Here is a 10,426-nt window from a genome sequence, read left to right on the forward strand (position 1 = left end):
TTGTGTTCCCTGGGTCTTCTCCAAATGTCTCAGATTCTTCATGCCCCAGGAATGGGCCTGCACAATGTTCTGCTCTGACTGTTTTCGTTCTGGTCACCCCCCTCCCATGACTGTCCTGAGCAATGTTCTTTCTGTCCTTTTTGTCTTTTTTAAATATGTGAGTGAACAAATGTGGGACACGTGGTAACATTCTAGGAAGTCTGAGCTCGCGAGGTAGGACTCTAAAGCACAGAGAAAGATGTCTGTTGTTACTGGTGGATTAAGCCTCAGATTCTGTAAACATATCTTAGGCATACATAGAGTTTACGATTGCAATCAAATAAAACTTACAGCAAAGGTAATATGATACAAATGTAATGACAAGTATAATAAGTATTAGTTTGCTATGTGTTAATCTAAGCAAGTCACATAAATGCCATTCAATACTTTTTACATAGGCAACGTAAATATGTCATTTTTATGCTCCTTTTAGAGAGACTATAATCAGTATTCAGGCAAATCAACAATTCCCCAATCACACACAATTTAAACAACAAAGTTCCTAAATTTTACTCCTCAGTAATTATCACCCACCTATATTTAAGGGCCTATTTTATGCCGAGCACTGTGCTAGGTGCTGTAGACACAGGGAAAATGACAACATCGTCTCCATTACCAAGCAGTCTAGGTTCTCACTCCCAACCCCTGCACCTGGGGCTAAACATTTCTGGGTTCCACTCCTACTCTCCCAGTTCTTTCATTGCCAGACTTTGCCCTTCATCAGAACATTCCCCTGCACAGTAGCTCATGGTCTCTGTCCCCAGACTCCACCCTCAGGCCTCAAGGCTATAGAAACTGTGGCTTATATCCCCATAGCTTATCTGCTAGGTAAGGCAGGGTGCCAGCAGAACTGTTATTGCAGTGATCTTGGGATACAGCACATACAAACAAAAAAAGAAGGCACAGTGAAAGGGCTTCAGACAATTAGGGGTGGAAAGTACACGGGAGATGGGGCAGGGCTAGGAGAATAGCAAAGAACAGGCACGAGACAGAGAGGGGCGGCTTATCCTCTCTTAACATGGCTTTGGCAAGTCCCTCTGGGCCCAGGAGCTGTCCTCACTGGGAAGGGGTTAGGAGGGTTCTTCCTTCTGAGCAGAACTGAAAAGAATCCCGCAGTGAGGACAGAGATGATAAAACAAATAATAGTGTGTGCTAGGAGCTTGCTAAGCCCCAAATCCATGATTTTGATTAATCTTCAGAAGCACTCTGAAGAGCTACTACTGCTGTTTAGCAGATGAGAAACCCAAGATTTGAAAACATGACCAAAATCAAAATCAAGCAGCAAGTGAGTGGCAAAACAAGGGTTAATTCAAACTTCAAACTCAAAGTTCTTCTTTTTTTGAGACGGAGTTTTGCTCTTGTTGTCCAGGCTAGAGCGCATTGAATGGCACGATCTCAGTTCACCAGTCTCTGCCTCCCGAGTTCAAGTGATTCTCCTGCCTCAGCCTCCCAAGTAGCTGGGATTACAGGCATGCACCACCATGCCCGGCTAATTTTTGTATTTTTAGTAGAGAGGGAGTTTCTCCATGATGGTCAGAATGGTCTCGAACTCCCAACCTCAGGTGATCTGCCCGACTTGGCCTCCCAAAGTGCTGGGATTACAGGTGTGAGCCACTGTACCCGGCTCAAGCCCAAAGTTCTTAACTGCTTCATTCTACTGTCTCAGTGAAAGACACCCAGCTCTTGCTGGGTATCTTGCTTAAACTTACACCAAACCATAGTATGACTTTAGACACAAAGGTATGACACCCCTCCTTATCGCTTGCTTTTGGGTTATTATAATACAATTAAAGAAATAATATTTTATATAAAAGTAGTTAAGGAGAAGTATTTAACGTAAATAGAAATGCTGAGAGGAAAGGTCATTGAAAACAGGAGGGATGAAAAGCAGTCAGAAAGCAGATCAGCAATGTCAAAGACACAAGTCCCTGAGCTGACCTTTTTACCAAGGCCAGGGTTATTTATATGCAGCCAAACACAGGCAATCACAGGCTGGATCCATGGGTTCTTCATGCTTCATCTGGGCTCCTGGGCCTCCAGCCCTGGTGCAGAGCCCTGCTGAGGAACTTGGCTTTAGACATTGGGGTAGGCATTAGGCATAGGGAGGGTTTCCCAAGGAAGAGAAGAAAATCCACCTTTTCCCTTTATACCATGTTAAGACTTGCTCTAGGGAGAGGCTCTAAAGAAACAAATGAGGCTGAGATCTGAATTTCCAAATAACTAGTCCCAAATTCTTTACCTCTCGTGCTGAGAAATAGAGATGGTGATTGGGATTTCACTTACCTCCATCCCCTAAGGTTAGAAAGATTCAAAACATTGCCCTCAGTTAAGTCACCAACCTGTTTCATGGATAGCAGATGGACACTAATTCAAAAATTCAACTAAAATTTTTGGCTCAGTTCTTGTGCCTCCCTTACAAGGTCTTCAATCCCTCATCCTGGTGAATTTATCAGAATCCAGCACATTGCTGGGAACCTAGCCAGCTCAGATGTATGAATTGTCAGCACAGCTCTTTTAGGAACAACTCACATTTACCAAGCTTATGGGATAGACACATAAACCTGATGCCAATTTATTATGTGTGATGGGCAATGCTCATCACTGGGACCGAAAGACTTCAAGTTCATAGGTACAATTCTCATGGCGGGAGAAATGTGTGCCAAATCACGTTGCAAAGTTTGCTTGGTGGCCTGGAAATCAGAACAAAGAGACTTCAAGAAGCAAATAATTGCACGAGGTTGAGATGACCAGATGCAACCATTCCACAGCAGAGTATTGTGTTGGGGGACCCTTCCAGGATGCATGATCCTTGGATGTGTAGACAGGCACTGGCAAAGTTGCATCCAAAACTCTTTTTTTCTACTTTCATGGTTAACCAATGCTTTTAGTTGTCTTTTTTGCCCCTTATATATGATAATACACTTTATTCATTTCAATCAAATCTTGACCTAGGAGTCACTTTATCTTACTTAGGTAACTTCCTTTCTCAGTTTTTATCTATCATTTGTTTATCTTAAAAGTAAATTTTCTGATAATCTTATTTTGCTATTAGAGAAAACCTCTCTACACTTGTAGAAAAACCCTCATGTAAACCCTTATACACTGGCAACACTATGCATTTTAATATCGTTTGTGAACAGAAAGAATATGAGAGACAGAATATTAAGACCAAATAACTTTCCCTGGGAAACAAAGAATTAATAGTGGTAGAATATATCTATACTTTATTGCTCATTCATTTACTCATTTGTCATCCCACAGGCATCTATTATGAACCTACTATTAGCTAGACATCTTCTAGACACAGGGAAATAGAAATGAACAAGACACACAAAGTCTCTGCTTCCATGGACCTTAAATTCGAGAGTCAGGGAGACAGACCGCAAACAAAACAAAATAAAGTAAAATAGGAGGAAGTGGCAAGTGCTCTGATAAAAATAAAACATGTTATGGAGTGATTGGGTAGGGTGGTCAGAAGAGTCCTCTCTGAGGGAATGATGTATAAACTGAGCTCTATATAGCAAGGTGGAAATAGCTGCATGTGAGTCATGGAAAACAGCATTCCACACAAAGGATACATCTGGTGCAAGTCATTCATCTATCTATTATGCTAAACATCTCCCACTTGTGAGAATTTCACAAAGATTTCTAGAGGCAGAAATTGCATTATAGATATTCTCTAGAACATTGAGGAGTTGGAGCCTGAATTTTAGATGCCTGTTGAGTCTAGATATCTGGATATAATTTCCATCCCTGGAAACTATAAATGTTGAGACAGAGCAATTTTAGCAATTTTCCCATATTATTCACCAATCATTACATATGATAGGTGATTAAGAGGTTAAAAGAGGGTCGGGCGCAGTGGCTCATGCCTTTAATCCCAGCACTATGGGAGACCGAGGCGGGCAGATCATGAGGTCAAGAGATGGAGACCATCCTGGCTAACACGGTGAAACCCTGTCTCTACTAAAAATACAAAAAAATAGCAGGGTGTGGTGGCGGGCACCTATGTAGCCCTAGCTACTTGGGAGGCTGAGGCAGGAGAATGGCGTGGACCTGGGAGGCAGAGTTTGCAGTGAGCCGAGATCACACCACTGCACTCCAGCTTGGGCGACACAGCAAGACTATGTCTCAAAAAAAAAAAAAAAAGATGATGAAAGACAAGTGCATATTCTTTGGCTGTTTTCCTGTTGTTAAGCTCCTCCCTCCTCCACCAATAGCCTTAAAAGCTTGGCGTGAAGCCAAATCACTTCCAATGCATCTACCAAAGTGTCGATATTGACCATTGATTCTTTCACATATGCATTTAACTTTCTGAACAAGAAGAGACTTGCTTGATTAGATTTTTGAACTTTCATTAACTCTTGGTCCTCACAACAGTACCAAAAAGAAGCAAAAGCTATCAAGTTTTGGTGCCATACTTCAGTAGATATTCTTTATCCAGATTCTAGCTTCCAGATTTTAATAACTGGGGTCACGCCAAGTTCTCATTTCTCACATAAAATTGCAGGAGACAAGGAAGAAAAACAAATACTAGAAAAACAGAGTAGATACATTTTTAGTGCTCTGAGTTTTTTATGTCAATAATATCTAGTATTCAGCTAAAAGCAGCCCTTGTGAGAGGAAAGGGAGTGAGTATTTTGTCATGGTCGGTCCACACAGTAACAATGTCTTAGCCTGTGGTTTGTGGGTTTCCTTTGGTGTATTCTGTGTCTCTAGATACTTTGCTGTTGTTTCCTAATTTAAAACTCAACATCAGAAAACGCTCTATGTTTTCCTAAGTGTAAGAAAATACTTCAGATGTTCTAGCTTAATACCAATTTGTTATTAAAAAGAAATTCAAACTCGTAGTTTAGATGCTAATTTCACAAACATCCAACATCTTCATCAATTGTAGTCACTTTTTTAGGACATTGTTACTGTCATATTAACATGTGATGGAATTCACCACACACAAACCTCTCCAAGTATCTACAAGAGTGATATTTTGATGGGAATTAGCCATCGCCACTGCAATGATTGAACCATTCTAAGATTCTATGTTACCAGAAAATAGGCCATAAACCTCCAAGTTCTTCTGTGCACTCATCCTTTTTTTTTTTTTTTTTTTTGACAGAGTTTTGCTTTTGTTGACCAAGCTAGAGTGCAGTGGCACTATCTCAGCCCACTGCAATGTCTGCCTCCTGGGTTCAAGTGATTCTCTTGCCTCAGCCTCCTGAGTAGCTGGGATTCCAGGCGCCCACCACCACACCTGGCTAATTTTTTGTATTTTTAGTAGAAACAGGGTTTCACCATGTTAGTCAGGCTAGTCTCAAACTCCTGACCTCAAGTGATCCACCCGCCTCAGCCTCCCAAAGTGCTAGGATTACAGACATGAGCCACCATACCCGGCCACTCCTCCTTTACTTCTACATAACAAGATGTAGTTTTGTTTGCTCTTCATTAGAGCTTCAACCATAGTGAACTGAAATTTTGCTGGGCCTGTTCTTGTATTTGCATCAGTTATATAAGTCATCCTTCCCTACTTATGTGCCTCTCTGACTCCTCCTTGAACAGCTAAAGTGTGATAAACAGCGACAAAGACTTTCTAAATCTACTCCGGAGTACTTAAAACTGGACTTTATATAAGAAGTAACAATGTCTTCATCATTCTTTCTGAGAACTTCACAGGAAATTTAAAATTCTTCTTGCATAACATTGAAATAATCAGACTGTCACTTCAGTCAGGTAATTCAATTTTGTATTTAGCAATTAAATACAAATATTTAAACCTAAAATTTATAAACACACATGCTTGGTCAAACAGACTTTATCTGAATCTTCAATATTTAAGTTGCTTTATAAAATATCCAGATTTTCGGCCTTGGAAAAGATACAAGCATTTCAAGACTAGAGAACTGTGAGAACAATAGAAGTATTTCTAAATAAATGTTAAAAGTGAATATCTAAATTAGAAAATTAGAAACTCAGGTATAACTTTAAAGTATCTATCTAAATTGACAGGGCCTCACTCTATAGCCCAGGCTGGAGTTCAGTGCCACAACTGTAGCCCTCTGCAGCCTCAAACTCCTGGGCTTAAGTGATCCTCCTTAAGCCCTCAGCCTCCTGAGTAACTAGGACTACAGGTGCACGCCACCATGCTCAGCCAATTTTTAAATTGTTTTTGTAAAAATTGAGTCTTGCCATGTTGACCAAGCTGTTCTAAAACTCCTGGCCTCAAGCAGTCCTCCTATCTTAGCCTCCCAAAGTGCTGGGAATACAGGTATGAGCCACCACACCCAGGCATCTCCATTTTAGAAATTTTAAAGCTAGGGTATTGCATTAGCTTTCCTGTGCTTCAACTGATTTACTAAGACCTTGGAGAAGTCCGTTTTCTTCAGAGGCAACTTATTTCCATTTGTGAAACAAGAATGGGAAACAGCTGTAAACAGAACTGTCCATAAAGCTCTGACATTACTTCAAATGAAGGAGTCACATAATCAGAAGGCCCGCCTAGTGGTGTTGTTTTTATTAGGTGACCCCAGAGAAGCGCTTTTAATGACTACAATTCAGTCTCCTGTTAGACACCGGAAGATACTGTCAACACAAACAAGTATTGAACTCCAGTCTGGGCAGGTCTGTCTCATTCGTTGCCAGGTTATCAGAGCATTTCTCAGGAAAGTGCTTTGACTCTTTCAAGGGAAGTGATATACTGAACGGGAACTTAGTAACCCATGTGAGTAAGCACACACTTTCAGGCACCTCAGCAAATAAGAAAAACACTGGGCCACTAAAGACAACTTGTGTCTGATCCTGTACTCTTGCCTTTGACATCAAGCTACCTGCTGTGGTTTCTGAATAGGTTTTTCATCAAAACTCTTCTGGTTTCTCCCCTGAGAGTAGCTCAAAATGCTTAAATGTGTAAAGGCTCTTTATCTACCCCAGCCCTATCTTTATCTACCCAGCCCCTCCTTCTGGAGTTCATTTTCCCCTGCACAGAAAGTTGGCAATCAAACTATCCAATTTGTGGAACAAACAGGTTTTCTTATTTGACAAGTAATCCTCTTTCTGATTCATACGTCCAATACATTTTTGTGTTCAAACACTGATTGAGCATCTCCTGTATGCTAAGCATTTACCATCATAGAGTAAGGTTGTCTCCCTATGATGCCTCCATATAACACTTTATGTCTTTCAAGTAGAATTTAGATTTTTCTGCCTTATCCACTGAGTGTTGTGGTAAACAGAATTCTAGTATGACCCGGAGACCCTCACTGTCATAGGATCCTTCTCGAGCGTGGAAAGAACCTATAAATACTGTGGGATGTCACTCCCATAATTAGGTCACATTTTTTGTCATAGTAAGCCTAACCTGGCATAATCAGTGAGATCTCAAAATGGACAGGGCTCTTCCTAGTAAAAGGGATTCAAAGTTTCAGAGGGATTCTGCATTGCTGGCTCTGAAGAGGGAAGAAGAACATGGCAAAGACCTGAATGAGTTCCAGGAGCTGAGAACAGTCCCAACAGTCAGCAAGAAATAGGGACTTCAGTCCTACATTGCATGGAACTGAGTGAGCTTGGAAGAGGACCCAAAATCCCCAGATCAGAGCCCAGCTCAGGCCTAGCACAGTGGCTCACATCCTGATATGGTTTAGCTGCATCCCCTTCCAAATCTCATTTTGAATTATAGCTCCCATAATTCCCATGTGTCATGTGTCATGGGGGGGATCCGGTGGGAAATAATTGAATCATGGGAACAGGTCTTTCCTATGCTCGTCTCATGTTAGTGAATAAGTCTCACAAGATCTGATGTATTTTATAAAGGAGAGTTTCCTTATGCAGCCTCTCTTGCCTGCCACCATATGAAACATCCCTTTGCACACAGAAAAAGCACCTTCATAAAATCCTAAAATCAAGTGAGCACTCACAGTAGCTGGTTTTAATTTCACATGGCTGAAAACAACACTGGAAGAGTGTAGGAAAGACAGTCTTGAATTACCAATGCTACCCCTCCCCCATTCCACAGCAGTGACTGCATGGCACAAAGAGAGAATCTGTGCAGTTAAGAAAGGGAGAGTATAGCAGCTGTGAAACATTGCATTGAATTAAGTGCTGCCCTGTCACAGCAGAAAGCAAATCTGGGCTCAACTCAACCGACACTCGCCCACCTAGTGTATATATAAATCAGCCCTAGCCACAGTGGAATTGTTCATCCTAGAAGTTGGAACTTGAGTTCTGGTAAGTCTTGCCACCACAGGCTAAAGTGTCCTGGGGCTCTAAATAAACTGGAAAGGCAGTTGAGGCCACAAGGACTACAACTCCTAGGCAAGTCCTAGTGTTAAAATGAACGCACAGACAGTGGATTTGGGGGGCACACGACCTACTGAGACATCATCTGGGCTGGCTAAGGGAGTGCTTGAGCCATCTCTCTCCCAACCCCAGGCAGTGTAGCTCATAGCAATGAAAGCGACTCCTTTCTTCTGCTTAAGGAGAGGAGAGTGAAGAGTAAGGAGGACTTTGTCTTGCATCTTGGATACCGCCTCAGGAACAATAGCATAGGGCTCTATTCTGAGCCATGAGGCCCTCCTTCCAGGCCCTACCTCCCAGATGACATTTCTAGACACACTCTGGGCCAGAGGGAAATCCACTACCTTGAAGGGAAGGACCCAGTCCTGATAGGACAGATCACCTACTGACTAAAAAGCCCTTGGGCCCTGAATAACCAGCAGTGACACCCAGGTAGTATGCTGTGGGCCTTGGGTGAGACTCTGAAACTTGCTGGCTTCGTGTGACGCTCAGTACATTCTCAGCTGTGGGAGCTGCAGGAAGAGTCTCCTGCTTGAGAAACATGGAGGGAAAAGTAAGGGGACTTTGTCTTGCACCTTAGGTACCAACTCAGCAATAGAGAGTTAGAGCAACTTGCAGGCTCTTGGAGTCCCCACCTGCAGGCCTTGGCTCTTGGACACATTTCTGAACCTGCTCTGGGCCAGAGAGGAGCCCACTTCCCAAAAGGGTGATTCCCAGACCAGGCAGCATTCACCAGAAGCTGACTGAAGAATCCTTGGGCCTGAAGGGAATATTGGCAGTAGTCTAGTTATAATCCCTGCAGGCCTGTGGTAATTATGACCACAAGGCGAGGCTCTTCTGCCTGTAGAAAGGGGAGAAAAAAGTATGGACTGCATCTTGTGGTTTGAGTGCCAGCTCAGTTGCAAAACAAAAAGAACACTAGGTAGACTTCTGTGATTTTTAACTCCAGTCCCTCGCACCCAACCAGCACCTCCAGACACACCTGGCCTCTGGAAGAACTTGCCTCCCTGAAGGGAAGGAAACAGGCCTGGCTGGATTTGCCAGCTGCTGACTGTAGAGCCCCAGGGCCTTGAGTGAACACAGGCGGTAGGCACTTAGTGGTTACAGTAGGCTGGGAGCAAGACCCAGTGCTATGCTAACTTCAGATCTGACCCAGTGCAGTCCCAGTGCTGGTAGCCACAGGGTTGCTTGTATCACCCCATCCCTAGCTCCATACATCTCAGGAGAGAGAGAGAGAGAGAGGGAGAGGGAGAGAGAGAGACTCTTGTTTGGAGGAAGTAAGGGAAGAGAACAAGAGTCTTTGTCTGATAATCCAGAGATTTCTTCCAGATCTTATTCAAGACCATCAAGGTGGTACCTCTATGAATCTGCCAGAACCACAACATTGCTGAATTTGAGGTATCCCCTAATGCAGATATGGCTTAGATCACAATACCCAAGTCCTTTTGAATACCTGGAAAGCCTTCCAAGAAAGGACAGGTACAAACAAGCCTAGACTGCAAAGACTACAATAAATAGTCTTTGTATTCTTCAATGCAATGCATTCTTCAATGTAGGAAGAATGCCTACAATAAATAGGCATTCTTCAATGCCTAGACACAGGTGAACATCTACAAGTATCCAGATGATCCACAATAACATGGCCTCACCAAGTGAACTGAATAAAGCACCAGGGACCAATCCTGGAAAAACAGAGATATGTGACCTTTCAGACAGATAATTCAAAATAGTTCTTTTGAGGAAACTCATAGAAATTCAAGATAACAGAGAAGGAGTTCATAAATCTAGGAGATAAATTTAACAAATAAAACAATTTAAAAGAATCAAGCAAAAACTCTGAAGTTGAAAAATGCAACTGATATATGAAGAATGCAGCAAAGTCTCTTAACAGCATAGTTGATCCAGCAGAATAAAGAATTAGTGAGCTTGAAGACAGGCTATTTAAAAATACAGTCAGAGAAGACCAAAAAAAAACAAACAATGGAGCATGCCTACAGGATCCAGAAAATATCCTCAAAAGGGCAAATTTAAAAGTGATTGTCCTTAGGCAGGGTGCAGTGTCTCATGTCTGTAATCCCAGCTACTTGGAGCAGGAGAATCA

The sequence above is a fragment of the Trachypithecus francoisi genome, unplaced genomic scaffold, assembly GCF_009764315.1.
Source record: "Trachypithecus francoisi isolate TF-2019V2 unplaced genomic scaffold, Tfra_2.0 Lachesis_group15, whole genome shotgun sequence".
Taxonomy (NCBI): Eukaryota; Metazoa; Chordata; class Mammalia; order Primates; family Cercopithecidae; genus Trachypithecus; species Trachypithecus francoisi.